This window comes from Tamandua tetradactyla, chromosome 2, assembly GCF_023851605.1.
Source record: "Tamandua tetradactyla isolate mTamTet1 chromosome 2, mTamTet1.pri, whole genome shotgun sequence".
NCBI lineage: Eukaryota > Metazoa > Chordata > Mammalia > Pilosa > Myrmecophagidae > Tamandua > Tamandua tetradactyla.
Genome location: NC_135328.1, coordinates 188,170,263 through 188,192,069, shown reverse-complemented (window position 1 = coordinate 188,192,069; position 21,807 = coordinate 188,170,263). Strand labels below are relative to the sequence as shown.

General features: G+C 49.3%; 1 long non-coding RNA gene across 1 annotated transcript; it reads right to left on the bottom strand.

Annotated features, from left to right (window-relative positions):
* Positions 1-7,236: 7,236 nt before the first annotated feature.
* On the bottom strand, positions 7,237-19,093 carry LOC143663700 (uncharacterized). The gene is made up of 3 exons (XR_013166126.1): positions 19,037-19,093; positions 16,792-16,934; positions 7,237-7,716 (listed from the first exon to the last, which is right to left on the bottom strand). It is a non-coding gene; the product is annotated as an uncharacterized LOC143663700 (long non-coding RNA).
* Between the last annotated feature and the right edge of the window lie 2,714 nt (positions 19,094-21,807).

Here is a 21,807-nt window from a genome sequence, read left to right as displayed (position 1 = left end):
AAAAACAGTGAGTGGCTCCTAATCACTAACCATGCTCTTCGCTGGAACAATTCCTCTTCCATCTTCCACTTTTAGGGCTGTGTTATCATAACCTCTGTCTGCATAAAATGGGGCCCACCTGGGCCTTAGGGCTAGGGCCAGAGGCAAGGGACAGGAACTGGACCTTCTGGGGCCCAGATACCCCCTGCTGGACCCGCACAAATTGGCCCAGATTCAGGTCTTGAGTAAGCTAAGCACGTGGACTTTGGTGGCAGAGATCTGAGTTCAAGTCTTGGCTGCGTCCTTTATTAACCGTGCAAAGTTCAGTCCACCCCAGAGAGTCTATGAGGTTGTCACTGTGGTCCCTGGAGGCTGGTATATGACCTTCCCAGGTTAGGGTGACACCGATGTGGGGAAATGTGCCCTCTTCCCATTTCACCTTTTGCAGGGGCTACTCTTTTCTCCAAAATGTGCTGAAGACAGAGGGGGTGGCCAAGGCCCAGGACTCTGGAAATGCCCGCTGAGTCATTAAGTCACTGTGCAGACACTTCCTGGGTGCTATTGAGTGCTTGGCCTGTGCCAGAGCTGGGGATGCAGAGCCATTCTCAGCACTGCCCCTGCCCCAAAGGAGTCCAGACCCTGACTGGGGAGGCAGAAGGGCCAACGCAGGTAAACATGGGAGCTGAGAGGAGGAGCCCTAACTGGGAGCCCACGTGGGTGGGGGCCACCAGGGTAGGGAAACCAAGATATAGTTTTTCTGGCATCATTCACTGAGGAGAGGGAACGCTGGCAAAGAGCAAGTTCGTTGATAGGGAGAATGAAGAGGTAAGTACTGGATAAACTGGTAGGTTTGAGTCACCTATGGGACATGTTGGAGGACCCATCCTGTCAGAAAACGGATTATGGAAATGGCCCCCAGTAGAGAGGCCCATGATCTGCCATCCCAACAGACCCTCAGGCTGTGGACTGGGTTATCAACCCCAACTCTTCACTCCCTCCCTGTGATGGAGGTGTATAGATCTGTTCTATACCTTGGACTTTTTCCATGTGACTATTGCAAGTGTCTTCTACTAAAGAAAGTGGAATTTATATCCCTGTCCTCTTCCCACACCGTATGGACTTTGGACTTTGCCATGTGATTGGCTTTGACAAATAGGGTCTGGATGAAATGGCAGTCGGCCAGTTCTGAAAGAAGCCTCTAAGAGGCATTACATACTCCTACTACCCTCTGAAAAATGCATGTGACCACTCTCCCCCGTGAGAAAACCATCCACTGGGGCCTAGAATGAAGACACATGGAATAGACCTAAAATTGACCTGAAGCCTGGAGTCCAGCGTAGTCCAGCTAAGGCCAGCTGAGATCAACCAAACCACAGCCAATCTGCAGATTCGTGAGTGTGAAATGAATATTTATTTTTAAAGACCACTGAGATTCGGGAGGGGGGGTATTTGTTATGCAGCATTATTGTAGCAGAAACCTGGAAGATATGGCTCAGAGGAAGTAAGTAGAAAGAATGCTAGGAGGTAGCCTTTGGGTCAGCAACATTAGGAGAAAGAAGAAGGAATGCTGCCTGGGAGGGAGAGAGTAAGTAACCTGTGGGGTGGAAGGAAGAACGAGAGATAGAAGGCATGAAAACTGCTGGGAAGAGCATTGACAGTCTACCCTTAGACCTTACAAGGTTGCTGCTAGAGCCCAAAAGCTGGCCAGGGGCTCATCAGGCTGAGGCTACTTGGGGAAGTAAAGTTGCTTAGGGGAATGGGGTGTGGGATAAGCCCAGCTTGGGCTCTGACCTGAGAGGGACCTCTTTGCTAAGAAGGGGCTGGGTAATGGGGTAATAGAGACAGGAAGAGCCCAGGATGACTCCTTGAATCAATATCAGGAGCTTGGGAGAGAGGGAAATGGCTCCGGAGAGAGGGAAATGGCTCCAGAAAGAGGAGTTGACAGAACAAGAGCCCACCTTCCTGCAGATCTCGGAAAGGGCAGGTGGCCAAGGGCCAGCTTGAGGGCATCAGGGCTTGCTGGGGGGAGATGCTTGCTGGGTTCTTGAGGATGGCAGTCCCTTTCTGTGGAGACAGTTGGGGGCCACTGATTCTCATCAACAACCTGGTTCAGAACTGCTCTCCGGAGCCTGCCCTGGAATGACTTGGTCCCTAGTGGAGTAAGTCCAGTGACCCTGGCCCTGGCAGCCATGGTGGTCCAAACACAGATCCCAGGGCTGCCATCTGAGCACAGACACACACACACACACACACACACACACACACTCTCTCCCTTTCTCTCTCTCTTTTGCATTAAAAAAAATCTACTCATGCATGCAATAGAATAGTATGCAGCCATTTGACACGAAGCTGTAGATCTATGTTTATTGACATGGAAAGATGTCCACAACATATTGTTGGGAGAAAAAAAAAAGCCTTTTATGCAACAGCATGTGGAGTCTGCACTCATTAAAAAAAAAACAAAAACTGTGTACATATGTGTTTACAGTCAGACAGAGGTTTCTGGAGAATGTTCACCAAAACATTAGCCATGGTTGTCTCCGGGAAGGAGGGTGGGTTTTGGGTGATTTTTACTTTCTTCTTGGTACAGGTCCTATGGCTGATTTTCATCATAATGAATATGTATTACATTTTGCAAAAACAGTAAAACACTTTCCAAAAATCCCCACTCTGCTAGCTAGTTAATTTTATAATACAGGAATTGGGCTAGAGAAGTGTCTTAAGTTTTTTCTGCCTTTTTCTCCCCTCCATCCTCTTTCCACGTTCTCTTTCTTGGTTTCTCTTCTTTATATTCAGACAGGGGCCCTCTCTGTGTTGATGGCTTTGGAGTCAGGTGCCCCAAGTCGGCGTGTAGGCTCAGACCCCCTGGATGAAATGGGCATGAGAAATTCTACCCCATAAGGCTGTTTGAGAAATAAATAAGATGAGTTATGGGGACCCCTCTCCACAGTCCCTCACATATAATCAGTCCTGAATGAATGTTTGTTATTGTCAATAATCACACTACAATAATGAAAAGCCCGGGGTCCTGGAGGCCTTGGAAACATAGCCTCTCACTGGTCTGAGGGGAAGATGCCCCTAAGTGCCTGAAATTACTGATGCCAAGCCTTGAGGTATTTCACTCATGGACTTGATAGCATTTACTTAGCACATATTTCTAACTGGTGGATTTATCTGTTTTCCCAGGGCTTGGCAAACCAGGGCCCATGGGCCAAATTCAGCCCGCAGCCTGTTTTTGTGTAGCTCTTAAGTTAAAAATGTGTTTTACATTTGTAAAGGGCCCTGAAAACCAAACCAAAGCACAACCACCAAAAAACACAAAAACGAAGAACATGCCCAGAAACGGTACGTGCCCCCCACCCCAAGGTGAACACATTTACTCTCTGATCCTTTACAGAAAAAGTTTGCTGACCATTCTCTAGCTCAGATGGGCTCAGAGCAGGTCTCTGTAGCAGCCCAAGTGCCAGAGAAGCAACAGTAATGAGAGGAAGGAACAACTCAACTCAGGAGCACGCGGCTGCCTTCTGCCAACCCTCATGCCCCTGAGTCATTGAGAGGGAGCTGATCTTCAGATCTTCCAGTCAAGGGGGCAAGCAAAGAGAGTAAGACATTTCGGGCTGATTTCCATCCCAGGGAGTAGAATGGCGTTTCAGTAGTTGAAGGGAAGTGCTTCGACCATGTAGAAAATGCACCCTTTAGTTGGGAACCCCTTTCTCCCAGCCTACAGAGAAGAATGAGCAGTCAGCCCAAGGTTCCAGGGCAGCGAGTGGGGAGCAGGGATTTGCTCCAGTATCCTGAGCTTTGTCTGCAGGGGTGTTCTTGGGAAAGGCAGGGCTGGTTAGATGCAAGTCTTCAAGGAAAGTTTCCCGGAATCTCCTGGGACCCACCAATGCCACCCACCCAATCGCTCAGCCCTGGCCCTGGAATGGGAAGTTCTTTGTGGAAGAAGGGGGAAGGGAATGCCCATTCCCAGGTGGGCCAGGTACCGTGCCAGGTGCTTGCCACATGCATCATCCCCTTCCATCCTTCCATCTTTCCACCCACCCTACACAACTGAGACAGTGACCCCCATTTTGCAGGAGGGGAAAGGGAGGCTCAAGGAGCTTACGTGAGGTCACACAGTTTGTAAATGGCAAGACTCTGGACTTGAAACCCGATCCCTCTTACTCTAGACTGCATGCTTTCCCACTCGGCAGTGCTGTCTCTTCTGTTGGGTGGGCAGGGCCACCCCTCCTTGTCTCTCTATGGGAGTGCCTCCTTCTGCATTAGGAGGTGCATCGGCAAGCCAGCTTCCTGCCCAGCTCCCACCAGCTCTGCCCCAGTGAGTCTGAGCCAGTCAAGTGGAGCAGGAGTGGGTCTTCCAAGACAGACTAATGAAGCAATTTAAAAACAATCGCTTGGAACACACAGGCATCTAGGTAATAATAGACTACAAGACAACTGACCAGTGAATTTTCTCAGGGCCACTAACTGAGCAAGACCTACCTCAGCACATGCAGATGGCGCGAGACTCACTGGAGGAGTGAGTCCCAAGGTTTCTCTGTAACAGTTTAAGACATACACACTTCACAGAGTGCACCCATCCACCCTCCAGTGTGGCCTCCTGGGCGCCATGTGTTTGTGCCTGAGGAATGCTCATATGCAGACATGCACAGAAACACAAGTGCATGCTCAGATTGAACATTCTCATGCATATTTGCAGTTTTGCATTAATTTGCATACATATGAAAGGACATTTATGCACACGTACATGTACACACTTGCAGGCACAAACACAAACACGCTTATTTTGCATATGCAAACATCTTTGCACTATCAAAAGCAGAACACAATACTGGCCCCAATTCCTCATCTCTCCCTGTATTCTTTTCCTTTGCAACGTGACTTTGCAGTGCTTCCCCCTGAGGGGACGAATATATTTCCCTGCCCCTTTATTTTGCATTTGTTGACATGACTTGCTTTGGTCAATAGAATGAGGCAGGTGTGATGCAGTGTCAGTCCCAAGCCTAGTCCTGAAGAGTCCTCCTGTGTTTCCATTTGCTCTCTTGCCCTTATGCTACCCCCATGAAAAGAAAATACCTAGGCTAGCCAGCTGGTCCCACGGGAAAATGAGAACAAAGCTACTACTCCAGCCTCTATCAGCCAACCCCAGACAACCCAAAGATGTGAGGGTCATGATAAATGCTTCGGTTTGTTATTCCACAATCAACAATCCAATCAGCATATCCACAGTGGCGCATGCACACAGAGTCAGGGATACATGCCTCCAAACAACTAACCCCCCACACATACCACACATGGGCCTGCACACACAAATGCACTATCCTCTACACACACACACACTCACACACACACATATTGAAGCCCAACACCAGCTTCTCTGCGGAAGGGCTTGTAGGAGACGACAGTGAGAACTGCACGCTCTCCTGTCCCACCATCTCTGGGAGATTTTCTCTCGCTGCAGTGGAAAGGCTGCACCTGGGAAGTGTTTGCCCTGAAATCCTTTTCTAGGCTTCCAGTCCGGCAGACTCTGGCCCCAGAGTGGCACGGTTTACCTAGACCTTCCTCTCAGCACCTCCAAGGGGACCCAGGGTTGCTGACTCAAAGCCAGCTTCCTCGGGAAGGAGGAACCAGCTGTCACCCGGTGACTCGGGAGCCAGAACAAAGGGAACTAGCGTGGGTGGCAGGGTGGGGGCTGCTCCACCCGTGGGGGCATCTGAAGGGCATCCTCGGTCCTCTCACTCAGCGCCCTGGGCAGATTCACCCGCAGGAGACCCCGCAGAGAGGTCTGCGCTGGCCCACGCTGACCCCTCCTCACTCAGAGCCTGCACGATCGGCCTCTCTTTGGGGCTGGGGGCCGGGGGTTCTGAGCTCTGTGCTGATGCCACAAGCCCCTCAGTCACTGGCAGCTTGGTGTGAAGCTGGGACCAGCAAAGGGATCGCTTAACGGGGATGCTCGAGCTCTGACACCAAACTGCCTGGATTCTAATTCTGCTCCACGGTTTCCTGGCTGGGCAAGTGACTCCATCTCTCTGCCCCTCTGTTTACCCTTCTGAAAAAGGACACAGCTCTAGGGCCTACTTCACAAGGGTTTTGTGGGGGTGGAGTGATGGGTTCACTATAAGAACCCCTAAGGCAGTGCCTGACATATAAGTTTCAACAAATGTGATTAACCATCAGTATCCACCTAGACCCTTAGCTCCGGAGGGCTGGAGCTATATTCAGTTTGGTTCAATTTTGTCCAACAGTTGCCCCGGTGCCTGACACAGTCAATAAAAGCGTTGAATGAATGGGACTTTCGGGGTGTGGGTCAGGGTTCAGTTTCAAGAAAGAGGGAGGCTGCCGGGACACTACAAGTGCTGATTGCATGGAGCCACATCTGTCCGCAATCCCTTCCATGGACGCAGCCCCTGAGGCTTCCTTCCCAAGCCTGTTCACATCTTGGGTTGTCGAATCCTCGCCACTGTCCTCCAGTTTAGAGATGGGGGCACTGGAGTGTGTAGGGACGAGTCAGCTCTTGTCTCCAAATCCCAGGGGCCCTCCATGACTCCCACAGCTCCTCTCAGAGTGAGAAGGCCTTCTGAGAACTGCTACTGCAGCCGCTTTCTCTCAGGAAGATGGAAGGGCCGGGTGGGGAGGACACCGCGTGTACTGAGTCTGCGCTGCGTGCATCCTCTCGGCTCCACGGACCCTCCTGCAACGTCCACGTGAGCTGACGCGTGCCCCTGCAGGCTGTAATCCACACACTGAAGGCTGGACCCAGCCCTCAGGTCTCAGTCAGGGGAATAAATCAGCCCACGTGCGCGTGAGATCAGAAGATCAGGCAGAAAGGGGGGAAATCCAGCCATCTTACCAACAAGCTTTTATTAAGCACCTACTGCATGCCAGTCTTCTACGCTCGGGCTGTAAAAATAGATAAAATGAGGGGGCACAGGGTAATTCAGTGGTAGAATTCTCCCATGTAGGGAACCTGGGTTCAATTCCCAGTCCATGTACTTGCCAAAAAACAAACAAGCAAAACAAACAAAAATGCATTATATATATATATTTTTTTTCAACAAATGGTGCTGCAATAATGGATATTCACATGGAAAAATAATGAAATGTTACCCCAGCATGCAGCATGCAAAAAAATAAAAAGATAAAATGAGAATCTGACCTCCAAGTAGCACAGTTTCGTTGGGGAGAGAGGTGTGCAGACAGAGGCGGCTGTGCAGGGCAGTGTTGCCAGGATAGAGTGCAGCATGGGGCGGGGGGGGGGGGACGAACAGAACCAGATGGGGACCTCCGGAAAAAATTATAATTGGCTCCTATTTAAACCATTATTATTTATCTGCCTCTGCTCTGCCTGTCTTCTATACCCTGAGCAATTCAGCACTGGTCCCACATTGACAGCCCCCTCCCAAAACAAAATCCCCCAAAGTAGCAGACCCTCCTATTCTCTTTTCCCCTGGCGGGTCTCAGCCCCCACCGATTCACAGTCCCCCCGATGCTTGTGACAGGATTCCTCGAGGACCTTGCTGAGAGGAGCTCTGCTAAACAAAATCTCCTCCAGGTCTGTACATTTCCAACGGTGTTTTAGTGCCTCTTTTAAACTAGGTGTCCCAGGCAACCGCTCGGGCGATCCGCTGCTTAACTTGGTGCTTCGTGGAAGCAGTCCTGAAGGAGATGCCACTTGAGTTGGAGGAAGAATAGGCGTATGCAGGATAAAACATAGAAAAGGAGCTTCAGAGAGACCTGTGTGTGCAAAGGCAGAGGGTATATTAAAAAAAGCCTGACTTGTTCAAGACAAAACCAGCAGTTGCCCATGACTGCCAAGAAAAGATGGAAAAATGGAGGAGCCAAGTAGCTGGGGAAGCCAGCAGGTCGCCAGGGGAGGGGCAGTGGGCAGGTCCGGCTGTTGTCAGGTGGCCCTCATGAAGGACAAGGGAGGGGGCTGCCAAGCTCCTTGGGGGTAGGAGAAGAGGCAAGACGGGCTATAAGCCTGGAGAGGAAAGGCTGGGCGGCCCTCCACTTGCTGCTCACCCATTATTTGGTTCAAAAGAGGAAAGGAGGGAGACGGTACAGAGGCAATAAGCACTGCCCACTTTCTCTAGGACTTTTACTGCAAAGGGGAGCAGAGAAATGAGCTGGAACCACAGGGGAAAATGAAGTCAAGAGAGGGTTTTTAGAGAAAGATGGGATATATAATTACTGCGTGTGTTTACGGTGGAATCGTCCAGGCTTCATGGGGAAAGGTGATGATGCTGAGAATAATTGCAGGGAACTGTCCGTGAGTAAGTTCAAGGGGATGAAATCCAGCGGGCATGTGGAGGGCTGGGCAGTTCCCCCATAGCCTTGTGAGAGAGGGCAGATGGTGTGGGCACAAGGCAGGGAGATCTGAGAGGTGGGGATGGGAGGTTGTGGAGGTTCCCTTCTAATGACTTGTGTTTTCTCAGGGAAGTAAAAAGCAAGGTCATCTGCTGACCACAAGGAGCAGGGAGGAGGTCCTCAAGGTGCTTTCTCCTTGAGGTTGTGTCATCCTGGGCTAGTCCTTGCTGCAGCTTTCCTGCCTGATTGCGGGCACAAAGGCTGCGGCTGCCTCCTGCCTGAGTTGGCTGTCCCACCCACACCTGCCCAGGGCCCCAGAGGGCCCAGGGTTTACTCCACTCGCAGCCCAGACTGTCCTTGGCACTTCTCAGCAGTTCCCTGATAGTGTTACCAGAAACAGGTCACCAGGGGCAACAGCGCTCAGCCCTGTCCAGCCCGGCCCCCAGCCAACCCTGGCCAGCCCCAGATTGGGCAGGCAGGGGCAGGAGGGAGGAGAGCGGGGGCTGGGATGCAAGTGGCCGCCTCTTGCAGGTGTCTGCTGGAGGCCGAGCCTGCAGCCAGCCCTGTTCACAGTCAACAATAAATTTCGCATCCAGATTTGGTAAAATGTGTTATTACACATGTCAGACCCCTGGATGAAGACGGGGAGTCTTCCTGTGCCTTCAGGAGGCTGCACTAGGTAATAGGAGAGGCAGCCATCAGCCCCTGCTGCCTCTTTCTCCCTCCCCTCTCCGGCTCCTGCTCTCAGCTGCCTCACAGCAACTGGGTGGGATAATACAGTGACAAGCCCCAAATCCTAGCGATAGCAGCTCATGCTTCAGCTTTGACTCTGTGCCAGTTGTTCAATGCACATTAATTGGTCTTATCCTCCCAACCACCATGAGTTGGTACTAGCATCATCCTCACTTTACAACTGAGGCTCGGAGGAATTCAGTGACTTGCCCAGAGTCAGCAGCTGGGAAATGGCAGACAGGACTCAGAGGGCCCGAAGCACTGAGCTTGGTGCTTCTCCCTCAGCACATTTCAGAGTGTAGCATCAGGGCCCCAGGCAGGGCCAGGGACCAAGCAGGCCACCAATTCCCTCATTCTGGACACCGGCCCCTCGATTGATGCAGCATCACAGCCACATCATTCCCATGGCTTACATGAAGCTTGTGGTCTTCTCTGCCCCCCAGGTCTTTTTAACATAAATATCAACAAATCACTGAGCTTTGCCTTAAAGAAAATTAGTCACCCCAAGCTAGGAATGAGTGAGCTGCAGAGTCCCTTCCCAGAGGCCCATGTCCTAGTAGCACCTGGTCCTGTCATCCACGAGCCAACTAGTGGGTGTTCTATGTAGATGAGGTTGATTGTAAATGCAAATTGGAAGTGGGCTGGAGACTGACTGGGAGGAAGAAAAACAATGGGTAAAGGATGAGGCCTGGAGGAGGGAGAGCCTGAGCAGCTGGAGGAAAGGAGGCCTGAGAGAATCCTGCCAAGTTGGCGCAAACTCACCAAGATGGGAGCCATACAACTGGGTTGGAGGGAAGGAGGCAGCAGCATCTGCAGAGACCAGAGGAACCTGGAGTACACTGAACACAGTTCATTTAATCCACACCCAACCACGTGGGGTCAGCTCTCTTCTGACCCTTTAATACATGAGGCAATAAGATTACTTGGCTTTTTGCCAAGAAATTCCCAAGAAACCATTTGCCAGGGCTTCTTGCAAACTTCCAATGACAGGGAGCTCATGACCTTATGAGGCTTTCTGGCCACTGAATGAAAATCGCAGGATTCGCACACAGATCAACCAGACTCCACAGCCCCTGGTATATAGGACCTGGAAACCTCCTGTTGAATCTATGTCCCTTTAGGTCCAGGCTTCGTGCAAGGTGCTCCAGCTACCACATCATGGCTTCCCCTGTGCCCGCTGCCTGAGAGGAAGGCTTAGCAAGCCTACAGAGTGGGGTGTGATGTCTCTGGTCTGCCCCCTAAGAAGTCTCAGCCTGGGAGGTGGGGAAAGCCTGTTACTCGGGGAGGGGGTGGGCATCCGTATTTGTCAAGGGCTGGGTGGAGCAAATTCAGAGGGAGAGAGCAAGAGGGTAAGAATATGCAGAAATCCAGCAGATTCCTCTGAGCGGACTGTCCTACAGAGCCCGAGGGTATGACAGTTCTTCCCTCCATCTGAGACAGGAAAACAGCTAGAGATCTCCAAATTTCAGGGGCCCTGACTCCCCCAGCAGGAGGACACAGACAGGCGGTGAGAGGTCCCAAAGAGCTCAGGACTAGGGAGCTGGACGCTCAGCTGATGGCACAGTCACCATGCCCCCATCCAGTGCCTGGGTAGACACACCATCAACCACAGCACTCTTTCTTGATCAGGCTGGATGCTGGCATCCAGGAAAATTGTGGTGTCTTGGTAGACCTGTAGTTACTGAAGAGCCCCAAAGGGAAAATCTCTAGTGTGACCTCAAAACCACTTTCACAAGTCATTGACTCATGAGCCACTTGGGTCATTGGATACAATATCTGCCTTCCTGTTGGCTCTGATCCTAAGTGACCAATGTTTGAGCCCTGAGCCCACAAAGCACAGGGCAGGCCAGAGATCACCTCTCCTGTGGCTCGTCTTTGTCATCGGCTCCTCTGAGCCAGCTCTGGGCCCTAGCACACCAGCAGCTGCCATCACTGCTCTGAGAACTGAATGAATGACCGAGAGGCCACGGTGTTAGCTCACTCAGTGCCCGGCTCTCTTCAATTTCATGAAACTATCTAATCAAACACTCAGAACTATTTTTAACTGATTAAAAGGGAAGCCCTGAATCGGGGCTTCTATTTTAGCGGCTGTGCCAGTAGCAAGGTGTTACTACAACAACTCTAGTTATTCTGGAACACACAGTACAAGTGCAGTTGGGCTTTTGTGCATCTGGGCAAGAGCTCTGGTTTCATGGGTGTTAGCCCCCCACACTGGGACAGTAAGAGAATTAGGGCAGACGAGTGAGAACCATCCCTTAATCGTCCCTTAAGGCTGTCCTCAAAGCTCGAGCCCTAAGCCATCTCAGTGTCATTTACAGGACGGCAAGTTCCCTTCGCAATGCAGTTGGGATGTAATTGGCTGACTTAAACAATGAGGAGCCTAAAATCCCATATGCAAACAGGATGCTGCGATTCTTCCTGGGACATGCCCATTGATGGTGTAGAGAAGGATGTAAAAGAGAAATCCTTGAAAGGGGCTGCAGCCAGATGTGCACTCAGCGACTTTCTCAAGAGGGCAAAAGTTGGCAATGGCCACCTCCCACATGTTCTGGCCTGTGTCTGGAGCTCATCCTTCAGTCCCTTCTATCACAAAGCATTTGTGGGGGGGAGGGCGGTGGATATTCACAAATCCCACCAGTTGCCTGCAGCAGACATCATTAATTGACTGTGGCCCTTGTCCTGGCTAAACTGGATGTAGATTCACCCTCTCAAGCCAGTGCTCCAGCCACTACCAATTGAACATGAGAAAAAACATATTATTTTGTTCTGCTTTATAAGCTCCTTTTATGTCTAGGTTGGATCAAAATGGGAATTAATTGCCTTCCCACTACTTGCCATGAAGGACTGTCTTGGCATTTGCTCTCCCTTTGGGGGCACTCAAGAGGATATTTATGAACCCAAGCAGTAAATTTGGTCCCAGAGGACTGGCTGGAAGCACCTGGTACCTGGGCCTGGCCGAGCACTGATTGAACGGCAGGCATTTAATGTATTGTCTGCCCAGCACCCAACCTGTTTTCTGGAGCAACTGCCCCTTTTTTTGCTATAACAGCTCCTCTTCTCACTCCAGCAATGCGCTTTTTTTAAATTGAGGTGAAATCCACCTAACATACAATTAGCCATTTTAAAGTGAACAATTCCATGGCATTTGGTGCACTCACAGCATTGTGCATCCACCAGCTCTCTCTAGTTTCAAAACATGTCATTTCATCAGAAGGACACCCCTGGCCCTTTAAGTAGCCCCTCCTGATTTTCTCCAACCCCTAATCTTTTGCAGCCACTCATCTGCTTTCTGTCTCTATGAATCTGCCTATTCTGGATTTCACATAAAAGAAGTCACACAACGTATGACCTTTTGTGTCTATCTTTTTTCACGTAGTATAGTGTTTCTAAGGGTCACCCATGTTATCACATCTATCAGAACTTGGTTCCTTTTTGGGGCTGAATAACATTCCATTCTCTACTTATACGAAAGTTTGTTTATCTACTAATCCGCTGATGGGCGTTTGGGTTATTTTACTTCCTCCTTTTAGTGATTTTGAATAATGCTGATAGGAAGATGCATGTATAAGTTTCTTCATGGACATATGTTTTCATTTCTCTTGGTATATACCTAGGAGTGTAATTGTTAGAGTCTTATGGTAACTCTGTGTTTAACTTTTTGAGGTATGATGTGCTTTGGTGAGGCTACCAATCATATTGCTTCCCCTCGGTGACACTGGCTAGTCACAGACTAATCATGGACAAGCAATTCATGCCTGGTCCTTCTTTGAGAATTTTGGACCTGGAACTGAGGAAAGAGGGGCTGGTTCTCCAGGGTGGTTAAGCTGTCAGGTGCAAGACATGAAAAATGCTGACAGCCTATGACATATGGAGCAAGTTGGTCTGAGGGAGTGATGCTGACACATAAAGATGAGCAAGACAAAGGGAGAGAGATGGAGGATGAGAGAGAGGAACCTAGTTCCAGTTCTCCCCAAAGCCAAGTTATACTCCTTCCAATAGTCACATGAGCCTCCTAAGAAATTCCCCTATTTGGCTGCGTTGTTGAAGCTGGGTTTCTGCAACTTACAACCAAGAGCCTGTATAGATACCCGTGCATAGCAAAGACCCCCAAGAGGAAGATAAGACCACCGGGTGAGACTCCTGGAGGCAAACATCAGATGCTTCCTGGGCCAATGTTTTCCATTGCCTAGCACGGGATGCAGGTAGTCATGGCAATAGGAGGACCCTGACCTGGCAGGAAACTACAAACGAGGGAACAATGTGGAAGGCATCCTAACAATTCTACTTTTAATGAAGTTCACTCCTATGGCCTGGTCCTGAGATGTCATGTTGCCTGGACACTCTTGTGCATCATGAGATCAGCAGAGTGTGCTAAGATTCTGTAACACCAGCTGATGACCCCTACTTTGGTCCAGTGTTCCCAGGGAGTCAGACAGTACCCTGAGTACAATAAGGAATGAGCACATTCCTGAGGAGAGGGACCAATTCTCACTGCTGTCTTCATGCTCAGAGAACAGCAGCATCCCACACTCCTTCATGCAAAACACACATTTCTGGAAATAGCTAATATAGGATGAAGTCTTTTCACACACCTAAATACTTATCTGTGCTTTCAACCTGAGCCAGTTGGTGCCTACTATATGCTAAATCCTGTGCTGGGTATTACAGATATAGGTAAAAAGCATATGATTCTGGCCTTGAGGAATGCTCAGGGGGATAGAGACATGTAAATAGAATACAGTGTAGTGGTTTTCAGCAGAAGTGCCTATAAAGGATTCTAGATGTTCATAGAAGGGCATAGTAAATCAGCTTGAGGGATTATGGCAGGTTTCACTGAAGAAGTGGCATGTGTGCTGAGTAATTCAAAGCACAGGAGGACGGGATTGCCCAAGTATGGAAGATACTATATTCTCACCCTTCTAACGTGCCTTCCTGTACAATAGAAAATGGAAAGCTAAAAGCTACACTTCTCTGACACCCTTTTCTAACTAGAATTTGAATGGGGCCTAGGTGCCACCAAGCAGCCGAACTGGATGAGATGTGGATGGTAGAAGTGAGTCACAGGAGGCAGCAGCTATGGGGTCTCCTAGAGATTCTGACAAAGAGTCTATATACTGTGAAGTCCCTAGTCATAGCTGCTGAGTGGTAGGAGATGGTGGCCATAGAGCTTCACCAGAATAGTGTGATTTTAGTGCAGACCGTTTCTCTTGGCTGTGCAGCATCCAAGCATAATTTCCTGACCTTTCCAGAAATTCTGTGAGCTGCCTGATCCCTACGGTAAACCCCTATTTAAACCAGTAGATTCTGCCTGCAACTAAGAATCCTAAGCATGGCAGCAGATACTGCTGCGGTCTTCTTTCTACTCTAGCAGTATGGCACAGAAGTTAGGGGCATTAACTCTGGCACCAGAAAGACATTAGCTCAAGTCCCAGCCCTGTCATTCTCGACCTATCAGACCTTGTGAGTGAGGTTGGTCTCTCCACGTAGCTCATGGTAGTGTAATAAAGCTCAAATGAGATAACGTTTGCAAGGCCCTCAATACCAGATCCATAGCAAGTGCTGGATACAGGATTGTTATTATTCTCCAGCTTAGATTCCTTTGTAAACCAACCCAGTCTTCGTACTGGCTGTGAAAAGGCAATTCAAGAGCAGACAAAGAAGCATTCATGGCAGAAAAGAAAGGGGATCTTGACAATCTAGAAAGTGAATTGAACAAGATGAAACAAAACAAGAGCAAATGCAAAATCCTACTCTGATGTAAAGAAAACCTAAACAAAGGCATAGAGGCTGAGACACAGGGCTTGGTTGCAATATGTAGCAGGCAAATTTATGGGGTTTGAACAATAGTTAGATCAATGTGCATCTCTACTGTGATGTGTCACCAAAAATCTAATGTCGACTCTGGCTGTATTAATAAAGCTAAAGTGTATAGAAAGAGGGAAGTGACAGTCTTGTTCTATTCTATGTTGATGAGCCCACATCTTCACAGTGGGATTTAGCTATGGGGAACCTCCCCATGAGAGAGATGCAGATATACTAGTTTGAGTTCAGAGAAGCCAACCAAGATGGACAGAGGACTGCAAAAATAGCTAACATTTCCCAAGCTTTTATTACATGCCAGAAGCCACTCCTAACCCATTCTTAACACTTCCTCCAGTAGGACAGACTTGGACTTGTAGAAGTAGAATGGGCTGTACAGAGTCCTAATAATTAGTCCTAATTAGGCTCAGTCCTAATAATGGGCATGACAAGGATGGCAAGTGAGTGGCACACATGCCACCACGTGCCCCTCCCACCCCATGTAGACATCACTATTTGACCACAAAACTTATCTCACTGAGCCTAACTGTGGCTTCCAAAGCACTCTTTTCAACCAGTGCTGCATGCAATCAAAGACGAATCCAATAGGTTCATCCTTCGCCCTATGGACAGGATGGATGAATTGTGACCATGTGTGAATTGCATCTAACCTAAACAAAAATGAACCTTCTTTCAAGACAGGCTGAAAGACTGGCAGGAACTCCTGGGAGCAGCCATGGCCAAGAAACTTATCCTATGTCTGCTGGGTACAGAAATTTGGTATTATTAATACATCCAGAATGTGTCAAGCTCTGTGACAGAGACAATGCTGTATGTCTTATCAAAGCCCATTTCCTTTACCTCTTCCTGGACACACTGAGGACTAAATTCCCCAGTCTCCTTTGCAATTAGGTTTGGGCCATGTGCCTAGGTTCTGGCCTCTGGACTGTGGGCAAAATTGATATACATTGCTTCTAGAACTGACCATAAACCTTCCCAGGGGAGTGATTGATTATCCCTGCTCTCTCTTCCCCTTCATCAGTGCTCTTGGAGGCCATGTGTTGGGGATGGCAGCTTTGCACGAAGAAAGAAGTCAGATCCCTGGATCACCCCCAGGAGGAAAGCTCCAGGGTTGCTGCCTAACCCACATTAGACTGTGATATGGGTAAAAACTAACCTTTGTTTTGTTAAGACTATATTTATCAATGCAGCAGATCCTCACCAAGCCTGACTATAGCAGTTTCACACACAGTCAGGGTTTCTCCAAGTATGATCTGTGACTACCAGCACAGACCATACTTGGAAAATCAAGACCAAGATCCTTGCTAGTTCTGCACATTCTTGGCCTCGCCTCAGAATACCTGAAACCTGGGTAGGGCGCAGGAATTCACAACTTTAGCAAGCAATCAAATGATTCTTACTCTCCATGAAGTTCCAGAACCACTGCTCAAGGATTCTCACAGTTGCCTATTTCTCACTTTGCAGTGAGAAATAGAACTGTCAAGCAGAGCAGAACCCCGGGGTCAGCTGGCCAGGGCCATCGTCTCCCATGGACACATGTAAATGGAAAGAAACTGAATTTCTATCTCAGAACTACTTGGGGCTCTGGAATCAGTCCCAGGGAGTGAAAAAGGGGATCTGAAACTTTCTTAGCATAGGCCACGGTGGCCCTCAACCATCAATTTGTCCATATTCTGGGAAGATGTCCTGCACAGACCAAGCAGGACATTTTCTTCCCCAGCCTGCACTGGCGACACCCAGACAAAGCCCTGCCCTTTATACTCCAAAGACCACCCCTTCTGCCTTCCCACCACTGCTCAGATAGGAGTCAGCACAGCGAATTAAGTGATGCCCCAGAGGCCAATGTCAGGGGTCCACGTTTCTCAGTCACCCCTTCATGCATCCACCTGAGCATGAAAGCAGGCCAGGATGGGGGAAGTGCACACACCTGCTGTATGTGTTGACCCTTACCTGTCCCCTGTGTCCAGTGTAAGGGATACCTTAGGACCAAGTGGATTCCAGAACATAAGATGGAGTTGAATCCCAATGGTACATGGACTGAATGGTTAAATTGGGGCAAGTCATTCCATCTCTTCAAAACATGGTTTCCTCACCTGTGAAGTGGGAAAAAAAATAATCACTCCCTTCCACCATTGTGATGGTCACTTGAGATATAGACTTTGACAGCCCCAAACCTTACGCCACATATGAGGCACTCAGAAAAATGCGGTTGCATGAATTGAGTGAGGTGCTATATGTATGATGTTTGCAAATGAGCGTTTGCCATGCAGAAGGGCCAGGAGGCTTGGAGATTAACATCAGAGAAACGTGATTTGAATTATCAAGTACTGACTGTGGCCTTATTTTCCATATCTCTGAAATGGGTACAGTGATCCCTTGCTTTAAGGTTGTTAAAAGATTAAATGAGCTGAATGAATGGAAGACATTTCTGTGTGTGTGTGTGTGTGTGTCTGTGTGTGTGTGTGTGTGTGTGTGTGTGTCTGTGGGTATTCTGGTGCCTATATGTATGTCTGTGTATCTGTGTGTGTACTAAAATCATAGCCACTATACGCAGGCACTGTGCATGTATTGGCTCATTTAATCCTCATGACAATTATTGTTATTGTTATTTTACCAATTAACAAATGTGGACGCTGAGCCACAGTTTAAATAAATTGACCAGAGTTCTCATTCTAAAGGCATCAGCAGTCGTTCCATTTCTCCTCTAATGTTGCTTTTTCCTTTCTAGCTCTCAGTGGAGGCTAAGACTGCTAACTCAGCAACAGCCCAGGGCCTTACTTTGTTCACCCCCAAGAGTGTTTATGTGCTGGAGAACCCCATGCGGTACTTGGGTGGGAAAGGGGAAGAAATAAGAGACAGGCAAAGGATTGGCTTTGCTGCTACAGAATCCCAGAGCCCTGAGAGGGCATGTGCCCATCCCCCATCCTCGTCCCTGCAGGGCATGACGAAGCCCATCTGATTTCATGATGATTTGAGAAATACATCCAGGAGTCTGATAAAGTCATTAGGAAGACAATGCCGTCTTACCCTCCGGCCCAGTAATTTCTTCCTTAATACAGGCTATGAAAAACACTTGCCAGATGCCCCTGGAGACACAAGCAAGAATGTTCCAAAACTTGGATAAACAAGCTGTGCATGGAATGAACACCATGGAGTACTATACAGCTCTGAAAAGGAATGAACTGTAACTATACAAACAACTTGGAGAAATCTTACATAAAGTTGAGTGAAAAAGTTTGCAGAAAAGTACTCTTTCAGTTTTTTTACAAGAAATACCCAGACTTAACATTTTCAAAGAAAACAAGAGAATGATAAACACCAAATTCAGAACAATATGCCCTTTGGCAGGAGGCAGGAGATTGAAATGAGGGAAGAGCACATCAGTGTTTCAGTGGTTTTGGAATGTTCTAATTCTTAAGTTGGTGTTTATTTTACTATTTTCATAAACTTACTTGATATATATATATTTATCTATATTTTTGTATGAATCAGATGAAATGAAAAAGAGAAAAGAAGAAAACAAACAAAGCCTTATTCTTGTACAGTGTTATATAAGCATTGTCATGTAAAATTAACAATAAATCCCCATTCCATCTGTTTATTAAGTCTTTACCATCACATTAATAACAGCAAAAATTCATATAAACTCATAGACCAGGCCCTATTCTGATGTTCTACATGTATTAATTCATTTAACTTTATGAAGTAAGGTACTGTTATTATCTGCTTTTTGGATATGGGGAAACTGAGGCAGAGAACTTCCTTTGCCCAAAGCTATGCCCCTTCGAAGTGGCAGAGCAGGAAGGTAAGCCCAGCCTGCCCGGCACCCCAGCCTGTGCTCCCCACTGCTGCCCATGAGCCTGCAGTTTGCCTCCACCAGCCCGTGAGCCCTCACACCGGCCCTCCCAGGTGTGGGTCAGTCTCTCCATCCTCCAGGTGACGAAACCGAGGCTCAGGCAGAGTTGTGCCTGCTCAGTGCCACCTTTCTGCGTGCGGCACGTACTCCCACACTCCATCCTCACCAGGGCCACGCAGACCCAACCAGGGGATTGCGGCACAAGGTCAGGGGGCCGCTCCAGGCAGGCGCATTAGCCAATCAGAGTCAGCCACACCTGAACTCCCCCCTTGCCCCGCCCCACTCCCCTCTTCCCTCCCCCCCACCCCGCCTGCCCATCTTAGCTTGAAATGATCTCACTTCCCAAAGCCCTCAGAGACTCTCCCGGCACTTCTGCACGTTTTCCTTCCAGGGAGGGCAGGGTGGGGCTGATGCACCATTTCTGTGACAAATTAAAACTGACCTGACCACGCCTCTGACGCCCCCTGCGTCACTATCCCCATACGTGAACTGGACGGAAGACGTGTGATCTAGCTGAGACCTGTGTTTTCTGCTCCCCTTGGAGGAAGAGGCTGGGTAAAGGTCAGATCCATCCGTGGGCCCATTTCTGGAGCCTCTGAGACTTTGGGGCACTGCTGGCCTCGCCCCCCTAAGCCCTAGATCACATTTCAAGCAGCTCGTGCAGGCAGCGCCTTGCGATAGATATTAATTGCTACATTAAATTCTGTGATATTGCTTAAGAGAATGTTCATTTAATTTCCCCGCAACTGTGGTCAACCTGATCTTTAATCGAAACTGACAGGCACAATTTAAATCAGGTAGCAAACTCCCCTCTCTTTAAAGGAGCCAAGAATGGCGTGAATATTAAATGGGTCAGGACAGTTGGCAACACTAATACAGCTTAAATCTGAACAAGCCTCAGCTAAAGCTTTTAATTATTCATGTTCTCCTGGTAAGTCGGGCCCTGACAGCAGTGTCACCAGGAGTTCAGGAAACTTCTCCAACGTGACATGAAAGACAAGGGAGCGTGGGGAGGGGCCGGCACGGGCCAGGGTCCTGGGGCAGGCGGGAGCTATCTGCGGTGACCCAGCCCGGCAAAGGCGAACGTGGCTGAGGGCTGTGCTCACAGCTGTTGGCGTCGCTTAAATGGCATGTGCCTAAATCGGGAGCGACGGAAACAGAGGGAGTCATAAGCAGAGAAACAGAGACAGAGAGAGAGAGAGAGGCATTCAGTCACACAGAGCTAGCTTGGAGGTGGAGATGACTTAAAGAGAGAGACATGCAGAGCCAGAGAGAGACAGAAACTTAGAAGCAGAGACATATGGAGTCAGGGCCAAAAGCTGAGACAGAGGTATAGAGAGATAGGGAGAGGGACAGACAGACAGGAAGAGGGGAAGGAGCAAGGGGGTAAAGGGGCAGACAGCTCAGAAGCTGAGCATCTGCCTGTGAGGAAGGAAAGACCAAGGGACAGGGGAGCAAGTGGGTACCCGTTGGGCCCAAGCCTTGGGGAGAGAGCTGAAACCACAGAACCTGTCCTAGAGACAGTTGCCTGGGAACCAAGTGGGGGGCAACACCACTCCCAGAACAGCACAGGCTCCACTCAGCATTTCTTGGGCTGAGCCAGACCCATAAATCACTCGGGGATGGGAAAAACCTGTGTGCAGCCTTGGAAACAGCATCTGGCAGGGGAAATGGTGGAAGGGGCTGGGAGGGGCGTGGGGGAGAGAGGAAGGGGAGAGAAAACCACACAGTACAGATCTGCCAGGGATGGGGCAGAAGCGCCAGGAGGAAAACAGACAGATGGAAGAGACAGGAGAGAGACGGAGAGAGACGGTACTGCAGGGAGAGGCACAGAGATGCCGAGATGGACGGAGACACACAGGCAGAGACACAGGAGGCAAACATTCACAAAGAAAGAATTTTCATTCAACAACTGACCTTTGGAATGTGGTTTGCTGGGAACGTGCTATTCTTGACAACACCCCTTCCTGCGTGGGAGGCACCTACAGTGTCTGAGGCGCTTTTGTACTCTTTATGTCGCCTCAACCCTGCCCATCCACCCTGGTGCCCCAACTCTAGAGGGACCTTCTAGAATACTTATCCCCTAAAAGTACTGCCCTGCAGAGATCAGCCACCTGATTAACCCAAATCATCCTTTATCAAGGCGTTTGCCTAAAGTCGTCTCTTCCCAGCCATAATTTTCACCCCATGCCTCAGTTTCTCCATCTGCCCGATGGCACATGGCAACCCCGAAGGCTCCCGGTGAAGCCTGGCTGAGATAACATGAGTGAAATCTGAGAGCTGTACACAAGAGACCAGTTGTCATGGTCCATAGAAAAAAGGACACTTCTTTTGTAGGTGCTTTGAAGAATTGGGAAAGGATTTCTAAGAGGAGGAAACTGCCCCAAGCATAGGCCTCCCCAGAAGTCAGGTGGGCTTCTCCTGGACTTCCAAATCAGCAGGGTCCATCCTGGCTCCCCTTCGCTGAGGCTACTAGAGCCCCCCCCCACCCCCGGGGCAGCCCAGGCATCGCTCTCGGGTGTGGACCCTGTGGCTGTAATTTGCATTCAGTCTCCTGGGCTTGCTGCTCTCCGACCGGAGGAGAAGGTAAATGGGCAGGCGGCCCCGGCTTCCTGAACGTGTTTGCCCTGTGCAGCACTTAACATTTACACACGCCGGCGGAGGAGGGAAGCAGTCTTAGTGCCCGAGGCTGGTACACCAGCCAAGGCGGAGAGTGAAGTCTCTGGCTGGGTCAGGCCTGGGAAATGTAGATGGGTTTTAAATAGTCGGCATCTCTTTGCCTCTGGCTGGGCAAACATCTGTGTCACCTCTGACAATGGGCAATGCCCCAGGTGGGCCCAGGGGAGCTGAGCACAGACTTTGGAGAGGCATAGCTATCTGGATTTCTGCTGGGGGAAGAGTGGGCATGTGACACCCCTTCCTTACACGTATTCCGTGTCCCACGAGAAGCTGCTGGAGACACCAACCCCAGACAACTGAGATTTGGTGTTACTTCCCTGCCACGCTGTGTCCTGAGTTCTTTGACTCTCACAACTTCCCTGGGAAACAGGCCAGGCGAGTGGGTTTCTTTGGACACATGAGGTCCTGAGGGATAGAGCAACTTTCTGGAG